This window comes from Neopelma chrysocephalum, unplaced genomic scaffold (assembly GCF_003984885.1).
Source record: "Neopelma chrysocephalum unplaced genomic scaffold, ASM398488v2 Primary Assembly neopelma1_119, whole genome shotgun sequence".
NCBI classification, from domain to species: domain Eukaryota; kingdom Metazoa; phylum Chordata; class Aves; order Passeriformes; family Pipridae; genus Neopelma; species Neopelma chrysocephalum.
This window is the reverse complement of record NW_020897781.1, coordinates 7,361,084-7,383,350: the sequence shown is the minus strand read 5'-3', so window position 1 is coordinate 7,383,350 and position 22,267 is coordinate 7,361,084. Positions and strand designations below refer to the sequence as shown.

Here is a 22,267-nt window from a genome sequence, read left to right as displayed (position 1 = left end):
GGGCGCGGGGCGGGCGGCCCGGGCGGGCACCGGCGCAGCCCCGGACCCCCGCATGGCGCCGAGCGGCCGCGGCACCCGCAGCTCCGCACGGACCGGCCGGCGGGGCCGGGGGAGGAGGAGCTCCCGGAGCCGAGGAGGAGCCCCGGGCCGGGCCGGGAGGAGCCCCCGCCGCCCCGGCCCCGCTCGGGCAGCCCCGGCTGCGCACAGGTGGCGTCCCGGGGCTGGGCAGCCTCGGGAAAACTTGTGTGGCTTCGCCCGTTCCGGGAGAATTGTGATTGCTGGCTGGGGAAGGGGGATTGCGGGTGTCCAGTAAAGCATAAATCGTACCACGGCTCTCCTCCCGATCCACAGCAGTGGCTCCAGGAGAGCCAAACCTGTGCTTTATTCCCGAGGCACCCTTGCAGCGTCCAGCGGCAATTAACAGCCTGATTCATTGTCAGAGATTTGGGGAGTATTCCGTACCTCTACTTTTTAATGAAATTTGTTTGTCGTCTGGGTGGAAGTTACTCTGTGTGGATTTAAGGCAGTGAATTAAATCTTGGTTCCTGGGTTAAGGAGTCACCAGCAGCTCAAGGTCTGTCACACACTAAAAAGTGCAAACTATTCCCATCCCGTTTGCTGTTGTCCCCCGTGGGTGTGGAGACCATGATACTTCTGAGCTCTGGTTCCTCTTCCCTGCCGAGGCACTGCTCCTGGATGGAATTCCCTGCAGTGCCCTGCACCCTCGTGCAGAACGGTGACAGTCACCTCTAAGCTCAGTGGGGCAAGGGGTGTCCCACTGTGAGCATTGTGCACTCCACCCGGAGCACTGCGGGGTCTCATTTCAGGCAAGGTCCTTTGTTGCCATGGCAATACAAATGAAAAATCTATACTACGGTAATTTTAGAAAAATACCTCCTTTTTTTCTAAACTAAATTGGACTGTGGTTCAGAATCGTGTGGGCACACAGAAACAGTCGTGCTGATATTCCTGAGCTGTAGCTGTTGAACAGCAGTTGTGTAGAGGGCTGTCAGCGATGGGCTGTCAGCTTGGGCTGCTTCTCCCTGATATTGCATATGATTTGTACTTGACTTTGGAAAGGTTTCTTAGCAGGCTCTCAGCCTTTATCTGCAGCTGAGAGGTGACCGGTTTTACTGATCACAGTGCCATGAACGAGAGTTTTGGCTTTTGTGCGACAGTCTGTAATAATCTTGTTGATGAAAGTCTGTGTTTAAAAGTCTTTGCTGTCAAAGGGGAAGGATGTATTAAGTAGGATCTCCCAGGGAACAATCTGGGAACAGTTTTGGTCACTTTTCTGTAACAACCTGGGTGATAGAACAGAGGGCACTTTTACTACATTTGCAGTGATTCCAGCACGGAGTGCAGGGCTGAGATTTAAAATGACCCTGACACACTGCAGAGACAGTTTGAGCTCCACATATTGAAATTCCAGGAGAAAAAATTCTGTAGTGTGCCACAAGGAAGGGATATCCCATGTCAGATGAGGACTATTAGTTAGGCAAGAACACTGCAGAGGAGAACCTCGGGACTGGAGTGGCTCTCAGCCTGAGCAGTGCTGCAGAGCAGCCGTGCTGCTCCGAGCTCTCGTAGCAGGAGAATCAGCTGTAAGACATCAGAGGGCGTTATTTCTGTTCCATTTAGCACCAGCCAGGCTTGGCTGGAGCACTCTATCCAGTTTCAAGCATTACGCTCACTCTTAAAGAAAGATGTAGGCAAACCAGATAGGAGAATAGTAACCAAAAGTGTAAGAGGCTTAGAAATGTAAGCTGTGAGGAAAGCTGGAATTTTTTTATTTGATCTGGAAAGAAAACACAATATAAGGACATGGCAACTGTCTTCAAACATATAAACACATTTATAAAGATGACAGTAAACAGTTATTCTGTGACCACAAATGGAGGGATAAAAAGCAATTTACTAAAGTGCATTAGGGAGGTTACTTTAGATATCAGGGAAAAAAACAAACAAACAAGACAAAACGATTATCCTGCTGGTAGCTGAAATCTCAGGAGGTTGTAAATCTGTTCAGTGAAGATTTAAAGAAAAGATTAGACAGGCAGCTCTCAGGACTGGCTGTTGCATGCCTGGGGCAGGGAAGACTCCCAGTCACCTTCATTTACCTGCCCACATTTCAGTGATCCCTGATTGCCCATCAGGCTACACTGATCCTTCCAGAAAGAGGCACAAAAAGAGAACTCATTACTACCCCATATGATTAATGCAGAGATTTTTTACTAAATCACCCCTTTGATCAGGATCTTGTTACCATCTGGAGACCAAGAGCAGCTCATGGAGACACACAGGGAGCAGAACTGTCCATGGCAAGTAAGCAGCCTTCAAATCCAGCTTTGAGCAATAATGACTGAAAATTGTTATTACTCGATGGTCAGCGTAAATATAAATGTCCTGCAATTTGCTTGGGACTCACTGTAGAACTCATCACCTCATTTGGACCCTTGCCTGGCAGATTCAGTTGAGGTGAAGGATTTCACGGACATGAGGAGTCAGGTGTGAGATCACTGGCTGTGGCCAATATTAAATCTGTCCTGGTAAATGGAGCTCTTCCCTCTTCAGGCATGTCTGCCTGCATCCTTCAGGAGCACAGAATTCTTGTGGGAAGCAGAAGTGATACCTGCCCTTGTGGGTCTCAAGGAATGCACTTTCAGTTTTCCTGGGATAACCTGGGATAACCTGACTGCATAGTGGACTGGCCCAGGATTCCTAAAGTAAATTTACTACTCTGTGCTCCTTGAGGAACTGGTACTGCCATGGAGAAAAATTTCAATCCCACTTTCATTACTTTTACAGCCTGCAGCTGCTTTTCCTTCTGTTCCTTTGATTGTTGACATTGAAATCCTGTTCCAGGGGTTTCTCTGGCTTTTGCAGATAACTCCAGCATCGTTCTGCAGTCAGGAGCAGTGCTGCCAGCAAGGAAGATATTCCAACTTCACAGCACCTTTCACCTCTCACTTCCCAAACAAAGCAGGAGGCTAAATTCCTCTCTTATAAACAGAACTTAAATATCCACATGGCTGAAAGGTGAGAATTTTCCAAAACCAAGCCATGACCAAGGATTATTCACAGAACTTATTAATCAGAAAATTTCACCTATTGAATACAATACACAAATGGTATCTGCTGGAGAACTCTGTTTACAGAGACAGAAGCAAAATTGTTTGAAGAAACAATGGATGGCAAATTATTCACCTGATCCTAGAAAACTTAATGCTTTTGCCTTTTAAGGATGCCATGTAAGGTATATGCAAAGTGTCAGGCAGGGAGTGGAAAGCACAGACACTGCTGCAAAGAGGTTCAAAAAGGTCTCAGAAAAACAATGTGACAAAGCCCAAGGTACCTTCTGCCAGCTGGAAGAAATTGGTTAAAAGCCTCAGAATTGCTGTTCCAAGTGTATCTCAGAGCTCTTGGTGCTGCTGCCCTCGAGGACATGGACCAGGTCCTGGTGTGTTTGGGTCTGGTGCCTTTTTCCAAGGAGTGCTAAAGATTTCCTCACCTGCTTTGCTTGAGGTAAGGTAATTTAATCACTTTATGCTCCCTTTGCTGCCAGTTGAGACGCATTTGAGCAAATGTGGTTGCTCACCTTAAGGTATGAGAATAAATTGTGTCTGTCTCCACGGGTGACTCAGAGCCCAATTCAGTGTAAAGGGAATCCTAAGGAATTCTGGCACTGCTGCTCACATCTGGTCAGCAGGGTCCCACCTGGAATCACTTGCATTGGATCACAGAAGGTCTACAGCACGGAGGGGATTAAATTTGGACATCTTTCTCTCACCTTTAATCATTAAACAGATCCTCAGACATTTGTGGTTGGAGAAAAGCTTTCCTTTAGCTTCTTTCCTTGTACAGTTTTCTGGGAGTTTTGTGCCTGTGCCTGGGCAGAACCAGGCTCTTCTCTTCTGCCTCTGTTTGTCCTTGCTGCAAATCCCCCAGGAGAGCTCCTGCACGAGCTCGTGTCGTGTTAGTCGTGGCACTGAGGGAGTGAGGAGTAACACATCCCTCCTCCATCTGCAGCTCTGGAGATGTGCTGTTTATGTTTGCAAGGTGGCCGATGTGACTAAAATTAATTTACAATCTCCTGAGATTTTTACTCCAGTACCTCGTGCTGCCAACCTCCCCCATATTCCCTCTGCAGATCCTTGGCTGGAGAGTGTGTGCTGATACCTGGGAGCTGCTGGGAAGTGTCTGAGTAGGATCCGTTGGTGGGCAGGGCACCAGAATCAACATAAACTCTTACTCTACAAAGAAACTGGGAAATGAACAGGGAATGAACAGAAAGAAGTCAGGAGCATGGCTGGGCAGAAAACTCTTCTTAATTAAAAAGAGTACAGAGGTGTGATGTGCTCAAACAGCCTTGCAGGGGTTTGGTTGGCCTGTGCAGCTTTTTTTCCTCAGCTTAATGCTGTATCTCAAGTGCCTGGCTGTGCAGCCCTCTGCCCCCATCCAGATTGCATCCAGCCCTGGAAAATCCTGTAAGTGCGTGAGTGAGGAGAGGAACCTCTGCATGAATATACCTTGCGTGTTTTGCAAAATTCCTGCCTGATCTGAATGTGTGATTAGCTCCCTAGCAAAGGCTGAAGAGGAGAATTTCCTCCTGCAGGTGACTCTTGTGGCACTGGATTCCTTTGCAGCTGAAATGTGCAACTGTGGCTGTGGCACAAAACAGAGAATCAGCTTCAAACTATCGATATTCCAAAATGTTTGGTAAAATGCAGAACTTCAACTGTGTTTAAATAATTCATTTCTATCGTGTACCAACAAGACCAGTGAGAGTGTTTACAGGAGAGGAAGGTTTTTGGGCTGAGATGAGTTTCAGGGAACTGCTGTATTGAAACTATCAGGGACAGTGGATTATTTATCATGGCTCTGGCAGACTTCCAAAAACATTGCACGTTTTTTTTCAGGTTACTGAACTGAAAGAGCCTTGCAAGGATCAGAGAAATGCCTTCCCAAGCATGTGCTTCAGCAGCAGCATTGTTCAGCTTCATGAGTAAGAATGGGTAATGCTCCTAAATACTTCATTACTGCATCTGCCTCAGATTAGTCAAAGAAAATCATCATTCCTCTTCTGTGTTCAGGCACTGAAAACATGTGGGTGTATTCCTAGGGTGTATATGTGGGTCTGGGGTTGTGGGTTTGCACCTGACTGATACACACACAACTCCAAACCCTCTGCAAGGAAACTGGAGAAATCCGGGCTCAGCCATTCCCTTCTCCTACTGCCTTTCAATCTGAATGGGAGTCTCTCAAATTAACAACCTTTTACTGTCAACCCTTTTGAATTTATGGGCAGGAAAAAGAAGTAGAGAGGTCAGATGGCCCTGGTTCAGAACAGAACCTGTGCTATGAAACACTTCAAGGGCCTTAGTTCCAAACTAAATTTACCGGTTCCCTGATGGTAGATTACTCAAACTGCCAAAATGTCACCAGAGGTGACCAGGCACACAATTTTCAGGCATTTGTTTCTGTTAAAAAATATGGATAAGAAGAGATGAACTTCCATTACATTTCTTTTTCTAGCTCAGTCAATTTTTAATACTTGTGATACATTCACTGGATGTGAAATAATTATCTTAGTCACAATACTTTTGATTTGAACAATAATATATTTTGTGTTGCAGCTTTTAAATGATTTTGACAGTATAAAGGAAAAATCTATTAGGCAAAAGCCATCATGCATGACTCCTGTAATTGCTGTTACTAAAAGCTGGGGGCATACAGTAGAATTGAAATGATTTACATTTCATTATTTCTGCAAATAAACACAATAAAGGCTTAATCCTGACGTTTCTCATCCAGAGCAACCTCATCCTTTCCAGTTTTACCCAGTAAATTAGAACCTGGAGAATTTGTGTTGTTTAAGTGAGCAGGTAACTCTCGTAATGGAGAATACACCCTTTCCATGAAAAAATTCCTCCTGATATCCAACCCGAACCTCCTCTGAGGCTGTTTTATCCCCTCCTGTCTTTGGCTGCAATGGCACCAGTAGGCAGGGATGGGACACTGGGAGATGGGGCAGAGAGCTCCTCTGCAACACCAGTGAAATTCCTGTACAGCCTGTGCTTATTTTTACTCTGAACTTTCTTGTGTCTGCAAAGCAGAACATTTTCAATAACAAAACCTGCACGTGTTCTCTGCTGGAAACCTTCCCTGTGGAAAGGGAATCAGCTGGAGAATAAGTGGTAAAACAGGCCCTGAGAGGCTCAGTGGGACATGCAGATAATTCTGCGTGGAGCACAGTCATTCCTATAATTGCAGTCCCAAATCCCAGGGGGAAGTCTCTGAGAGGGCATTTGCACAGGAATTTACCACCTCTGCTGCACCAGGTGGAACAGGGGTGGAGGAAACTCTGAGTACCCAAATCCTGCAGGTGCTGATGTGTGGCAGGCAGTCAGGAGGACAAGATTCCTGCTGTTGGCTGTGCTGCTCACGGGCTGCTGTGCCCACATGGCTGTGCCTGGCAGATCCATCCAGTGTCCTGCTGTCCCCGTGTGATGGTGCCTGGCAGATCCATCCCGTGTCCTGCTGTCCCCGTGTGATGGTGCCTGGTGGGCCCATTGGTGTGTGAGCTTTGCTGGATTATGGACTCGAAGCTGTGCAGTTTCATTTTTGATTTAAAAGACTTTATGAGTGGTTGAAGCTCTGTAGAGAAAAAAAAAACCAAAAAACCAATCAGAAATATTTGGCAGTGGTAACCCAGGAATCTGGGTGGGGAAGTGCAGTCTGGCTCTAGGGATAGAGCTTTTCACCATCCACCACTGCTCTGCTTCCCAGGGCTCACTGCAATTCCACGTCTTTTTACAAGAGCATGGAGGGACAGGACAGAGGGAATGGCTTCAAACTGGCACAGGGGAGGTTTAGATTGGCTACTGGGAAAGAGTTCTTCCCTGTGAGGGTGGGGAGGCCCTGGCACAGGTTGCCCAGAGAAGCTGTGGCTGCCCCATCCCTGGAAGTGCTCAAAGTTTTTGCTCTCTGTGAGCAAGGCTGTGTTTTTCTGTGGAGCCTCACAGGGCAGTTTTGCATCCCGTGGAAGGAATGACCTTGAGTAGGTGGAATAGGGTGAGCTCTGCCCACTCAAAATAATAAAAGAACTAGTTAATTTTTAGGTGTATGTAGCTCTGGAATAAACGCTTTTGACTCTGCTTCTAAAACTTCCCTCTGGGTTACTCTCATTTTTTCAAAAAGTATACAGCACCACTGTCTGCTTTCTAAATTGATAATTTAATCTCCCAAGCACTTTCATGGCTGTATGCTGAACCTTAACATCTCTATTGCTAAATCCAGATTATTCATTTCATCTTATTATGATTCAATAGCTCCTGAAATTATTATCAGTTAATAAAAGAAAATACAGTGGAGTCCAGGCAAGATATTCATGGAGAGGTTTAGTTTTCTTAACATGTGAAAAAAGTCAATGTAGATAAATTCAAAGTTAAACCAATGTGTGATTCTTCTAATTCAGAAATGGAACCTCATATACAAGAAGCAAGACATGCATAACACAGTTATTATACCTAATTATTGTTCAGCTGTATGTCTTGCTTAGAGCAAAATTGCCACAAAATGTAGACCAGCTTTCTGCTTAATAAGATTCTTTTCCTTCTTATTAAGTTTATGAAATATTACTCTAAAAATAATTCTTGTAGAAATCATAAGAGTAAAATCAGGTTCTTCATTGGTGGGTTACTGTGCATTACTCATTCATATTTACTGAACTTCTGAAGCTCATGGATTTCTCTAAAAATAAATATTATTTTTTGACATTTCCTGTTTGGTTATAATTTTGCCTGGCTCTAGTTCCTGACAGGAACCCACCAGCTGCACACCTTTGGAGTTTGGTCATGGCAACTTTCTGCTTGTTGTCCCCATTGAAATTCCTGTCAGAACTCCCTCAGATCCAAGGAAAACTGGTGTGGGCTCACAGATAAATCCTGAGCAAGGTCTCAAATAGACTCTGAGGCTCTTTTGTAGCCCTTGTTCTGTACGTCCTGTAGCATTCAGAGCTTTTGCTCATCTTCTGGCACAGTGTGGGCAGAGTGGAAGTTCACAGACAATTATGGTTCTTTCTTTCTTGGCCTGGATTTTGGCTTCAAATTTTGAGCATCGTGTGGTTTCATTAGCACTGAATTCTGTTTGTCCTCAGACAGCAAGGACCAGCCCCACTGCTGGGGCTCCTGGAGGCTGCCACAAAACAAATAAAGAGGAGTAATTTTCCAGCATGAGCCCAATAAATCTGTCCTTTTTGCCACTTCTGTGTTTAATCTGGCAAAGAAGGGGATTTGGGGTGTGTGTGCACTGAACAGCTGACTCCTCTGTTGGATCTTGTGGCTGTTGGGAATTGAAGAACAATGTTAGCATTTGTTATTCCTCTCATAAAATAGTGAAAGCAGCACTATCATGACAAATTTGTTGAAATAACTCACAAATGGGTAGTTCCCCTGGAGGAACAAATACAGCTTAAGGTCACTCCCCTCTCCTGTATCTGCAGGTGTTCTAGGACTACAGAAGGTAAAGGTTCATTTTATTTTATACAAATATAAGACAAATCTCCCTATTTTCAATCTCTGTATAATCTCTGCAATGTGATGTCATTATTATACCAAGGTCTGATTTCATTGCTGATCAAATCTTAGTTTAGCAGTTGGTGGACTGATAAAAAGATATTAGTGAGTTCTTGGGCATTACTCTTTTTCTGTCAGACAGTCAAATAAAGTGCAGCAGACCAATTTAATTGGAAAATGGGCACTGGAACATCAACTCAGTGTGTGGTGGAGAGATACCATCTCCTGTATTTCGGTAAGTGACTTAACTGTGCTCTTGTGGAAAGTGTTTCATGTCCAGGGGACGTAGAACAGAATGTAATTGCAGTGGGGGATTTTCAAAATTGCTTCACTGGGGATAGTTTGGAGTCACTTAGGTAGTTCTGCAATTTGTAGTGCAGAGTGTATAAAATTACTTTAATAATTAATTCAGTCAGTTGTTTTTATGGATATACTTCTGGGTGTTTTGTACCGAATTCTGGTTGTGTTTGTTTTGCAGTCTCATTATTCTTGGTTTATGGCTTTACAGCCGTCAGTACCTGAGAAAATTGAACTAGTTATGTCAGTGTTGTCCAGTCTCTCTCTACCCCACTATAGACACAACCAAGAAGGAAAAGGAATAAATTAGCTCAGGCTGCACTGGTATTTCTGTAAGAAATAGTTATAGTAAAACAAGCAGCATGTGAAGAGTCAGTTTCTAGAGGTACTTTCTTTTGAAATACAGTGGAGGTGAGACCCTGAAGCTGATTATCTCCAGCAAAGGGAAGCTTAGGATTGTTTTTTCTCATCTTTGGCATTTTTTTAAACTCATCTGCCAAAACAAACACAAGAAGAAAGTTACAGGATGTCCACGGCTTTCTGAACACTGTGAGCTCATGGGCTGGTTGGGTCCAGTTCTCTTCAAGGGTCTGGTATAAATCCCGTTTGCCTTGTTTATATGAAGACAAGCCCTTCTAAGGCAGCATTAAGGTCATATTTGGGCTATAGCCCTTTATGGGCTGTACTCTGAGGCCAAAAGGAGCAGGTTATGTTTGCAGCTGTGGAGCTCAGAACACTCCAGAGGGCTCAGTGGAGCCTGTCTCTGGCTAATGGGGATTTGTTTAATTAATACATCAGCAGTTTACAAGCGGTGTCTGCAGTGGGCTGCCCTGACATCCTGAGACTTTCCCATTACTGAGCAAAGAGAAATCCCCTCTGGCTCCTGCACAGTTGTCCCTCTGTCCCTCCTGGGGCCAGAGCAGGGGTTGGCTGCTCCGTGTCCTTCGCTGACCCTCGCTGAGGTGGGAGGGACAGTGTTGTCCCTCCTGGGAGCTGTGTGGAACAGGACTGCTCTGCTTCCAGGGATCAGCCAAGCTCATCTGTGCTGAGACACTGCCAGCCTGCCCAGAGATGGGTTTGGATATCAAATTTCAGCGGTGGAATTGTACAGTTGACAAATGCTTGTCGTTCTGGGTTTGTGGTCTGTTAGAAGGAGGCTGAGTACACACTGATTTTATTTTTAATTACAGGAATTACAGTTGGTCTTTTCCTCTCTAGCTGGAAGTAATACCACTTAGTCAGGGACCTAGAGACACATCCAATTAGCTCTTCCCTGAAAGCCATCACATAATGACTTGTTAAAACTTCCCTAACAAACTTCCCACTCTGATGCAGGAATAATTATTTGCTGCAGTCAGAGTGTGACTTCGTTCTGAGTACATGGATAAATTTTCTAATTCCTGGGAAATGCTTCTGGATCCTGCTGTGAGCAACAGCTATTCTCTAAGAGCTGATGCAATGGTTTTATCTGCACATAGAGTTGCAGCCCTAATGCACTATGTGGGGCTGGGCCTGTCCAGTCCTCTCTGGAAGAGCAAATTCCTTCCTTGTTCATCCCACAGCCCATTTCCACTTGTTCATCCCACAGCCCATTCCTACCTGCTCTGTTGCCCTCAGGCTTTGAGACTCACCCTCCAGTGATGCTGCAATCTTGCAGCATTCCACCATGAATGCTCATTCTTGCTACTTCGGGCAGGAAAAACTTTCCAATTATCTTCCATGCTGTCTGGAGTTCCAGCTCCTGGTGATATCCCAGAGGAAGCTCTATTGTATTACTTGTGAGTGCTTCTATGGCAGATTTCTTGCCAGTCTCCTCTAGTATATCTTCGTAGTGTGCTGCCATGGGCACACTATATTGCATTTTCAACCAATTCCTAATACCTCTGAAAATACCCTCCAGGAAATAACTCTGATTTCAAGAGACCCATCACATCAGACCCAGAGTTACCTGCACCCCTCTTGAATATGGAATTGTCTTGTTGTTTGCATCATTTACATACTAAAATGAAGACATCAAGATTGAGTCTTTAGTCACATTTGAAGTTTCCAGCAGGAGTAATTTGTTTGTACCCACCACTTCCAGTCCTTTCTCAGTGCAGTGTATGCCTGGAGTTTGGCAGGTATAAATGAAACCTCTGGGATGATGCAGTTACTCCCTGCTGTGACTCAGAACAAGGTTTTCATCAAGCTGAAATTATAATCAGTTATGACAAAGGTGGCAGGATGCCAGAGGATAATCCATTGAGCAAGGAGGAGACATGAAACACTGTGTGGTGCTTGGAGCAGAGCTGAGCAACTCCACGGCCGAGCAGCTCGTGGTGTCTCTCTGGTCCTGGTGCCCCAGGAGACAGTGAGCAGGGCACACTGCCATGGTCCTGAGCAGCACTCCCTGCACTGAGGGCTTCCCATGGGCAGAGCTGTTTGTCCTGAGGCATCCCCTGGATCCTCTCGTGAACTCCTCTGTCTCTGGGTTAGATATGGAATGAACAGTGTCCTCATGCCACTCCCAGTCATTGGCTGTAATCACAACAGCTGCTCTGGACAATGTGATTCCTGGGGCAGGAACTGCTCCAGCTGTGCCTTACAACATTCTAAGGCCCAAATCCTGCAAAATGTTACCTTCTAGCTTAGGGCTAAGTGAGGTAAATCACAAAACACACTTGGAGAAATGAATGTTGGACCACGTTCTCCCCAAGTTCAGAATATCTGGGGTTGATTCTGGTCTTACTGGCCCATAGATTCAATTTTTATTATAGCTGTAGCCATTTCTGTTTAAACAGAATAAAGATAACAGAATTAGGTTCACCTTAAATTTGCTTAATCAAATACTTTCCTGACTAAACCTCTTGGAAGATGTAAGGTTCACTCCACAATGAATTTGGCCCACATGACAATCGATGTCTGGGATAACAGTTGCTATCTGAAGAGGAAAAGGTAAATTTACCTACAGAAGGAAGGGAAACAAAGGAAATATTTATCCACAGCAGTGCTGCTATAGAGACCAGGGACATTTCAAGCAGCAATAATAAAAAGAGATGTGTGGTGAATTATCTCTGCTTGGTTCTGTCATTGTTGGGCTCGTTACCATCACTACCTGCTGCACTGGTTCTGAACAACAGCTCCAGCACTATTTCTTTAGAGATTTATACTTACAAAAAACTCTAAATTTGTGGAACTGGATGATTTCATTTTACTTTGAAAATGAGGTTCCAGCCTTTAGAAAATAGCTTTCTTTCCCAGACTCCAAATTAAAAGAATAATTTATCACGGAAAAGTACAAAAATGGGCTTAAGGAGACTGAAAGTAACTTTTATTTTTCTCTGCATAAAAAGGTACCTCAGAAGTTGAAAGTAAAACATGCAAATGAAGGGGCTGATTGAGGCCCCACTGCAGATTATGCACATTCTGGGCAATCTTTGTTCATTTAGTGATGTAGAAGGTAAACTGAAAACAAAACAAATATGGTTCAGATTTTTAAGTAGGTTTCCAGAAATCTTTCAATGATTTCTGTTTTATCCTATTTAGAGCTTGTCAACACCGCTGGGTCCAGAGCAGCAAACCTCCAGTGTCCTGTGTTGCACCCACAGCCTTGGTGCTGCGGGGTGAGACACTTCATGTGTGGGGTTTGATGTGCTGGTTCACATCTCACCCCAGATGGAAACAGAGAGTGGCCATTTCTGGTGCCCCTTGTCCAGCACAGCTCCAAGGTAAGTGCCAGGAAAAGCCCTGGTTTCAGATATTTTGCTGAACAGGCATCACGTGTCAGAAGCAAATTTTTCCTCTTTTTTCTTTCCTTTTTGCTTGGGATCACTTGTGTAAAAATGAAAGACTCAGATGACTGTGTCACTAAGTCCTTTATGTTTGGGAAATGGATGTGTCCAGGACTATTACTGTAATAAGCTTCTCCCTACTCTTAGTAGTTACTAAAGTTATGTGGAATTGGGGACCTATTAGCTTGAGAAATGATCTGGAAAGGATTAATAATGAATATAAAACTGGAATACTGAAAGGCATCAAGTGTCCCCCAGGGAAGAGAATATGCTCAACATTTTAATTCTGTGATCCTGGAGGCAGTGGGGTATTTCCACGTTGTGAATCAGGTGGGAGTGTTACCCACTGGGGTGGTTTGCGTGTCTGAAACTGAGAAAAATGTTCTGAAACATTTTATAGGCACCTGTGAATAGTTAACTGGGCTACTACTGTCATCATTTCAGTTGAATTATTTAGTCTGGGTTCAAAAGCTGTGGTCTGTTCTCAGGAGTGACACTTGGTGATGTGAAGGACAGCCCTGTACAGCTCTCCCTGAGCCTTCTTCTTCCTCACTGCTGAGGGCTGGGCATCTCCCTCAGGCCATCATGCTCTTTTTTGCTCCTCACATCAGTTTTTACAACTTTTCCTGAGGTGTGTGTGTGCTCTTGTACTTGCTTTAATAACGATGAGCAAATCAATACTAAATCAGGTGCCGTATTTTTTGGCCAGCAACAAAATTAAGAACAGTTTATCAGCCACTTTGAAAGCCAGATTGGGAGAATAGAACAATAGTAGCTCAAGTCAGCTTTCCTCTTAACATTAGGGTAATTACTTGAATGTAATTTTGTATATAATGTAATTGGTAGATACCTCAGAACATTCCAGTGTGTGCCTTAAAATTACTGACTATATGGAATGAAGTCACTTTGGAATTGGAATTTATACTTCTACATTAATTAGCTATATTAGAAATCTTTAGCTTGTGGGTGACTGGCAGATTTACATTGAGAATATTAGAGGCTGTGGGTTACTGAAAATACAGGATGTTCTTCAGTTCTGGGATCTTCACTGAGGTGTGATGTCACAACAGTGTTGGACAACCCAGGCAAAAAATAACCTCCTCTTTATATGCATGGGTAGTGTACATTTATCTGGCTGTATCACTTGTAGCATGAGTTAAAAAATGTGCCTAAAAAAGGATTATTACCCAGTGTAATCTGAAGTAATACCAGTATAAATCATTGTAGTTCCTTGAGCTCAGTGAAAGGTCCCTGATAGGCACCTGTCTTGCTCTGGAATAATAAATAGACTCACAATATTTTAACATAACCATATTTCCTGTCACCTCAGTCACCAGAACGGGGTTTCCATCCGGAAGGAGTTTTCCTTTCCCTCCTGTTTACCACCCATCAGGCTCCACTCCGGGCTCTCGGGTTCCTGCTCGTGGCTGCTCAGTGCCAAGCTCATCTGGGATGCTGGGCTCAGGTTGCTCATCAGTTCCTCCCTGTTGATGATTCTCTGTTTTAATACTTAATTCTGCTTTCTATAAATGTTTCTTGTCTTTTGAGCTGTGCCAGAGGGAGCCAAGTTAAATGTAGGGTAATTTCTTCCTCCCATAAATGGGCACACATGGAAAATTTTGGATGCTTTATTATCCAGTTGTAGCTTGTGTTTTCTTTGGTTTACTCTGGGTTCTTGGCATGTTTTATAGCAGTGTCTGGAAAATCAATTTTTCTTTTCCCAGCTACAAAGCAGTACATGTGTTCTTAAACAAAATCCTTTCATCCTGACCAACATCTTCAGTTTTCCTTCCCTAGTGTTGTCGAGAAACCTACTTCAGCCCCACATATTTGCTCTTTAGTTTCAATGTTGCCTTTAGTGATCACACTTAGTTTAAAAATGCTGTCAAAAAACTGATTATACAAAAGGACTGCATGTGTGTTCAGAGTTTTTCCAAAAGGGGTTGGTGTATTTTAATTGTGCTTTCTAAACTACAGAACTTCACTGGTTTCTTTCTTCTATCCTCCTTGTTTATTATATATCTTCTTGTTTAAGGAAGTTAAAAAATGGGTTAGTGATGAGAGTCAAAGTTTAAATGCTTCTCATGGGAGGGATTTATGGGAGAAAAAAGACTAAAAATGTTGTATTTTTCTGGTTCCATGGGATGCCAGCTGTATCACAGGGATCCAGATGTGCAGCTCTCGGTCCCCGTGGCCCATGGATGTTGCCCCGTGACTGTGAGAGGATCCAGGGAAGTCCAGCTGTCTTCTCCATCAGCAGTGGATGCTAACATGGATTGTCTGGGAGAATGGAAGGCTGTGTCTAGATTGGTTGTTATTGGCACAGTCCCGGATTCCTTTAAAGTCCACACTCCCATTGGTCTCCTCGGAGCTCGTGGGCTCAGAAAGAGAAAAGGCAGCTCAGGGTCAGGGAGTGTGGTGTTTGCCTGCCTTGCACAGATTGATGGCCCTCTCTGGGCCCAGAGCAGCAGTGAGTAATGCCCCTCAGCCCAGGCTGCTGAAACGCTCCTGCTGGAGCTTTATCCATCCATCTGGATAAAGAGCCATGCAGAGCAGAGCCTGTGCTCTGCTGCCCAGCACCAGCTGGAGCTGTACCAGTTCCCCCTGCACAGCCCACAAACACTGCCCAGCACCAGCTGGAGCTGTACCAGTTCCCCCTGCACAGCCCACAAACACTGCCCAGCACCAGCTGGAGCCCTGCCAGTCCCCCCTGCACAGCCCACAAACACTGCCCAGCACCAGCTGGAGCCCTGCCAGTCCCCCTGCACAGCCCACAAACAGGGCTCAGCCCCGAGCTGCTGCAGGGGGAGCAGGTCTGTGGGAGCTCAGGAATGTGGACAGCAGCACCAGGTTCATCCTGTGCTTCTCATCACTCCTCTGCCTCAGGGAAGAGCACTGAGCTCCATCCTGGCAGAGGGGACCTTCGGGAGAGGCTGGTGACAGCCAGAGGAGCCCTGCACAAGGCTGTGGCTGGAGGGGTGAGCTCAGCAGGGCAGGAGAGAGCAGGTTCTCCTTTCCTGCAGCAGGACTTGGCATCTCGAGCTCATTAATGACTCCGAATGCTCATTAATGTAGGTGGGACAGTTCTGTCCCCACTGCTGGGTGGATGATGTCATCTGAGGGTCAATTAATCAGTCCCTGTGTAGGCAGAGCATATGCTTGACTATATCTGGTGGAACAGAATTTAATTACTGGATTAAGAGGTTTTTTTTAACACTGAAATTATCATCAGCGTTCTCATTTGAAATAAAGGGTCTGTTGAATTAATTTCTTGTTTACAGTATTTGTCTTGTAAATGAAGTTTTTGATCTTTATGCTGACGAGCTGATACACCACAAAGCCTCGAAGAAGGGGGATAATGAAAGGTGCTGTCAAATGATGGTGTCAGTGGTTAAGGTTAAGCAGAGCTCCTGCCAAGGTGCAGAGGTTCTCTGCTTTTCTGGGAATACTGAAAAACACTGGTGTTCTGTAACAACATTTTGGTAACTCTACAGCACTGTTGGCATTTATAGAGGGCTGGAAAACAAAAAGCAAACAATTTTAACATGTTTAGCACCTCACATGTACATTACCTTCCCTAAAGGAAGCAGACTCCCAATGCCTGGTGTGAAAGGGCACCAGCAGTGCTGGGAGTTGCTGACAAGAAACAGAACTGGGTGTTCAAGTCCTTGCAGGAGAGCACTGGGAAAAGCTTGGGATAAAAATGGTCCTCAGCTGAAGGAAAAGGGTGAAGATAACACACCCCAATGCAAAGCATATTCAGCTGATTTAAAAGCAGGAATTTGAAAACATATTTTTGTAATAGGAGTCTCTTAGATTTTTCTTTAGACCTGTAAGACAACCTTAAAAAACAAATTCTGGAAGAGGGCAGAACACTGGTAAATGAACTCCCAGCAGTGCTATGGGCTGTCTCAATAATCCTCAGATTATTTTGGGGAATGGTTGAATATGTTCCTGTTAAAAAGGACTTAAAGTTGTTTTGGTCTTCAGCAGAATATAGTGATTTCCCTTTAAAAATCGGCTCTTTATTTCTGCACCTATTGGTAACACCTGTGGCCGTGCAGGAGTATTTAACTGGAGCTCCTGAGCAGCTGAGAGCAATATCTTTTGTGTGTGGGATATGTGGTCTTTCTGTCTCCCAGTTTTCACTCTTAGTTCCCTGCTGCTTTTCTTTCCCAAAAAAATCACGGTGCTACTTTCTTCCATACAATGTGTTGATCTCACTTAGCTGGTTTTGTTTGCTTGGTTGGGTTTTTTGTTTGTTTTCTTTTTAACTCCAGTAACACTTAAAATTCAGGTCAAACCTTGGTGCTCTAAAGTGCCTGGGATGGAGCACATTCAGCCATCAATTTTTAGTGCCTGGTACAAGAAGAGATGGAATAGACCAGACTTGAACATAAACTGCTTGTTGATGCAGAGTTGAGCCTGTGAGATTAACTGAGAAGGACATCAGAGTGCAGGTAAGGGGGTTTAAAATTCAAGTCTGAACTGCTGTTTTTTTTCTTGTGCTGCCAAACTCTCTCCTTCTGCATAACCTTGGTCCCAGAGATGTGAGGAGAGAGAAAGACTTTGCAGGTTTGTTGCTGATATAAAGGAAGGACTTAACTGGTACGTGTGGAGTATCTGTAATGTGTGTGAGTGCAGGGCTCCACTGCAGGAAAACTGCAGGGTATTTTGAGGTCGGTAGTTTTCTTACCAAACTCTGCTGTGGAACAGGTAAAACAGCAATTGTGCTGCAGCTGGAGCCTGGTTCCAGTGGAGTTAATGTTCTTACTGACTTCAGTGGAGTCAGAAACTCTCCGTGAATCCCTCTGGTCCAGAAGCCAGACAGGGAGGCCAAAGCCTTTGCTGATGATAACAGAGCTTTTAACTCCCTTTGTCTGTGCAGACCTTAGTCCTGCAGATAAGTGCTGTCAATGAGGGTGGTATGAGTACATAATACAATTTATCGCTGCTTGTCTCTCTTTATAAGAGCTCTTCATCTTGTTACCAGGCATTCAGTGCTATTAGAACCAAACATGCAAACCCAGAGCAGCTGATCTTTTCTGGCCAAGCTTATTTGAAATTATACTGACATGAGAGTTTTGGGGACTTGAGGAGATTTATTAATAGCTCTTGTGACGTACTTGCAGCAGGGTTTGGGGTTTTGAAACCCTGAGGAGCCTCGATCTTGACGTTGAGAAATACCCACTACTCAGATGCAGAGACTCAGAGGTGAAACTGGGTGACCTGTCCCGGGAAGTTGGTGGCAACATTCCTGCTGCCAAACCTGCTCCCTGTGCAGTGCAATGTGGGGTGGCCTGGAGGAGTTTTTCGACTTTTCTCTTTGCGAGAGAATAAAATTATCTTTCCTTAGCATGTCCCTTGTTTTGTCCTGTCTGTTACATCCTGAATATAAACCATCACAGGCAAATCCATTTTCCTCGAGCAAAACCTGTGCAGCACATACATATGTTCACTTACCTGCAGGTTTGGAGGGTGAATTGATCTGGATATCCAAGTGGCCTCTGATCACTGGGATTATCCTGGGGCACTGGAACAATGCTGTGATGTTTACTGGAATTAAAAAAGGACTTAAAAAAGAAAGTTGGGGAGGGAAGTGTTTGGAGCAATCTGAGAGGCCCGACTCTGACTGAACACTTCATATTTGGATTCTGAGTCTGGTGGCACAGTGAGATCAGTCCAATTTCAGTCATTAAGCTAATTTAGTGAGACTTCATACAAGCAGTAGGATATTTTACAAGGTGGGCTTTGCATTCAGATCTCACAGGATTGGACTGAAAAGTCCTTAAACTTCCTTCTTTCAGGAAATTCCTATCTAGCCATATATTGAAGAAGCAATCAGAGCTCAACAGGCATCTAATTTATTCACCATCTTAGCAAAACAGATTTGGTATTTTTTACTATTTTGCTTCTCAAGAGTTGCAAAAATAACCAGTGGAGATTGTTAATAGGAAATGTCACTTGCTTTATTTTATTTGTTTGTGTGACTGGACTTCAGGGTAGAAGTTTTCATCCATATTAAGACTGTAACTATTTTCCCAGCCTGTGTTCCCTAAGTTTTCCTTATAAAAAAAAATTGCTTACAGGATGTTTTGTTGGTGTATGAGCCTGGGAATATGTCACGGTTTGCCACCTTCTGGTTTTGCCATTTGGAAAAGCTAATTTTGTCTCAGGATTTGCTTCTAGCAACTTGTAAGCAGCAGCTGCAGGGAGGTGCAGTGAAGGGGCCTCTTCTGAAGGACTTCTGTGGCTTGAGAGGATGGATTATTCTTTTCCCCTGTTCATTATTGCTTTTCTTTGCTTGGGGAAATTGTCCTACCCAGTACTGAACTCCACTCTTTTCCCGAGGGCATCTTCCCTGCTTTTGAAGGAGTTTCTGTAAGCTCCTGATTGTTGCCTGGTTAAGGAGCAGAGCTCTAATCACCCCATCTCATTTCCCTGATTTAATGAGCTGTGCAAATCACCGACAGCTCAGACACTGCCAGCTCTGACATAAACTAAACGCTCAACCCTCCATCAGCTTGGAATGACTCTCAAACTCTGGCGTTATCAGTGTGACCTGATGTAGGGGAGGAGGTGACTGAGCAGATAATTAGATTGGGCTGAGGCTGAACCAGGGGATCTTCTGCGAGTAGGGAACAGAGAGAGTTTGATGTGTCTGCTGGGCAAGGATTGAGAACTTGACACTTCATTTTTTCCACTGGGAGAACAAAGGCTTTGTCTCTGGGGAGTGTCTTTTCCTTCCAACCCAAAGAAGACCGTGTGGATGGCAGGACAATCTGTATCACTGATGGTAACCCCGCCCAGGAGGAACAAGGCACAGATGGAACCTGTTTGGGGTGGAGGTTATGAAGATTTTTGAAATGTTGGGAATTTTACTTGTGACTTTCTTGACTAAAGCAATCCAAAAAGAGGCTCAGGGTGTCCTCAGAAGAAATGAGGACACAGGACTTGTTTCATACCTTCACCTGTGGCAACCAAACGTTGGTTGGAATCTGTGAATGAAATGTTGCATCTCAACAGTGTAGATTTTAAACACAGTAACAGAGAACTGCATTAGTGAGGTAAATCTAAAGCAGGCAGCCCTTGGTATCATTGCAGTTTAACAGTTCAGCTCTGACCATTTAGTGATTAAACTTCAACAGCCACTAGATCTCAGCTGGGAGATGTGTTCCAGCCCATTTGAATACTTTGCACATTCAAACTCGGTGGCTCACCTCCATTGATGTTATTCAATAATGTGCCCTGGATGCCAGAATAACAATCCTTGGAAAAGCAAATGCTCCTGCATAAACAATTAAATGTAAATGTGCATTTGACTGTGATTGTGCTGTTCTCCTCTCAGCTGTGTTTGGGGAGTGGATTCCTACTCTGAGGCAGCATGTCCAGGTATTGCCTCTTTTGAGACCGAGTTAAAAAGCAGAAGGTAAACAGGTCCTAGCTGTAATTTCAGTATATTTTTGTTTTGGTGGGTTAGATTCAGTTTACAACTGAATGAAAGAATTCTGAATTTTGTAGGAAATGTTAGATGACACTGTGGAATCTGGGAAGTCTGTTGGTGAGGATAACTTAGGACCTTTTTGGTCTTATACTGCATTTCTTCTTGGCTCTTTTGACCAAGTGTGTGTCCGCTGTCTTGAAAGGATATAGTGAAATGATTCCATTGGAATTCTTGATTTACAGATTGTTCCTTAGCTCATTAGATATTTTAAAATGACTGAATGACGTGTAGGAAATGGTCTCTATCAAGAGGCTGTGCCCTGAACAAACAAAAGGAATAGATATGCCTTTGAAGACCTCTTTTTATCACTGTTCCAAAAGGAGATATTTAGAACTGTGGGGCAATGTGATGAGGTAAGAGGTAATTAATTCTAGTGAGAACTAGTTTCTGTCTTTATTAGCAAGGATATGAATCAGTTCATAAGTGCTATAGGTTTAGAATGTTCTGGACTGGGCTCATCTCCTCTGGCTCCCCAGCACTGGTCATTAGTCATTCCCTTGGAATGGGAGTGTGTGTGAGCTCAGAGCCCTTTGCTTGCCTTGGGGTGACCCAGTTTGGTGGCACGTTCAACTGGGCTGCAGGAACTGGAAAGGGGAGGAGCTTTAAAGGTCTGGAGGATGAGGTAGGGAAAAAATGTCAAGACTGCAGATTTAACTTGCTGTTGAAGTTGCAGTAGTGCTCCTAGACTTGTATCTGGGGCAGATTTTCACTGTCTTCTTGGTGCTGTTTAGGTGCAAAGGAGGACTTGGACCTTGACCTAAAAAGTTCATAAAAATGGTTTGTCTGCATATTGTCCAGTTTATATTTAGCATTTCCTGGACATGTGCAAACAACTCCTGGCTTGAGCAGATTCCAGCCTAAGGCTTTGTGAGCAGACAGGCCAGGGTGAGCAAAACCTGTATATATGAATTAGTAAAATTCACTGTAACTCACAATCTGTCAGCAAAGAAATTTTAAGGTCATCCTCACGTTGTTGCCCAGGCCCATATATTGCTATTTAGGAATTCTGGTGGCATTGTTTTATAGCTCAGATATTTCCTGCACATCATGCCTGGTATGTGGCTTCTCCAAAACCCCAGTGATAACCTATCCCAGGTAAATGTTATCAGATTTGGTTTAGGTTATACAGGTGAGTCTTTAGTGGAAACAGGGACACCATCACTCTGCTCATGAAAATGATTCCTCGAGGCAGTTAATTTGGACTGTCTTGTTGTAACACCTCAGAACGAGGTACCAAGAGCTGTATCCCTGCAACTTCTGTTCGTAACAGGTAGGAGGGGGCAGAGTGTGAAATATGGAGGGTGTCACATTCAGTGTTGTGCCATTGCATAGTTACAGAAATATTAAATAATTTAAAATACTCCAACCGGTGCTGCTGCAGGTTGGAGAATGAGCTTGAAAAAACAGGTTTTATCACATAACCCCAGTTCACTATTTTCTTGTAGATCACTCTAAAGAAGGGAGCAGAAAGGGCTCTTCTACTGGGGCCCTGGGTCCATCTGCACAGGACCTCTGTTAACACTCTGACGCTTATTTTTCCCTGGATTAAGTGCAGATGTCGTGTGCCAGCACCAAGTTCTGCACCTCAACATACTGAGTGCAGGGAACTGAGAGTATAAACCAGCACTGGAAGTACTGGTGGGAATAGGAGCTGTAGTGCTGGAGCCTTTTGAGCCTGGATATTCCCCCAGCTAAAAGGCATTAGAGTCACCACTGGAATGGAGTTAGCAAGGGAATTTCAGTCTCACTCTCTCTAGGTCTCAGCATCATGTGTTTTGTCTTTTTTACTTTTGGGGTTTTTTTTGAAGCAGGTTTTGAGTTGGAACCTCTCCATAATGGCACTTGAGTAAATTGCTCCTTTTCCTTCCCCATAAATTCCTCTAAGCTGTTTCACCAGATTCTCTCTGGCTTTTATTTAAGCAGGAGTAACAGGTGAAGACTGAAAGGGCTGATGATGGAAATGAAAATTAGCATCTAGTTCTTGGTGGTTTGGGGAGTGGAGGGGTGGAGGGAGCTGCGAGGGAAAACCACTTCAGGGAAGAGAAGTGAGAAATGAAAGAGTGGGCAAGAAGGCAAAGCAAAGGTCAGGAGCAGTGATGGTCCTGAAGGTGTACATTTGG

At 44.3% G+C, this 22,267-nt stretch overlaps 1 long non-coding RNA gene across 1 annotated transcript in view; it reads left to right on the top strand.

Annotated features, from left to right (window-relative positions):
* The first annotated feature begins 4,940 nt into the window (after nt 1–4,940).
* LOC113974360 overlaps nt 4,941–22,267 on the top strand; it is a 109,744-nt gene continuing 92,417 nt past the window's right edge. Inside the window, exons 1-2 of the long non-coding RNA XR_003536533.1 lie at nt 4,941–5,015; nt 8,715–8,811. This is a non-coding gene — a long non-coding RNA (uncharacterized LOC113974360). The remainder of the gene's footprint in view (nt 5,016–8,714; nt 8,812–22,267) is intronic.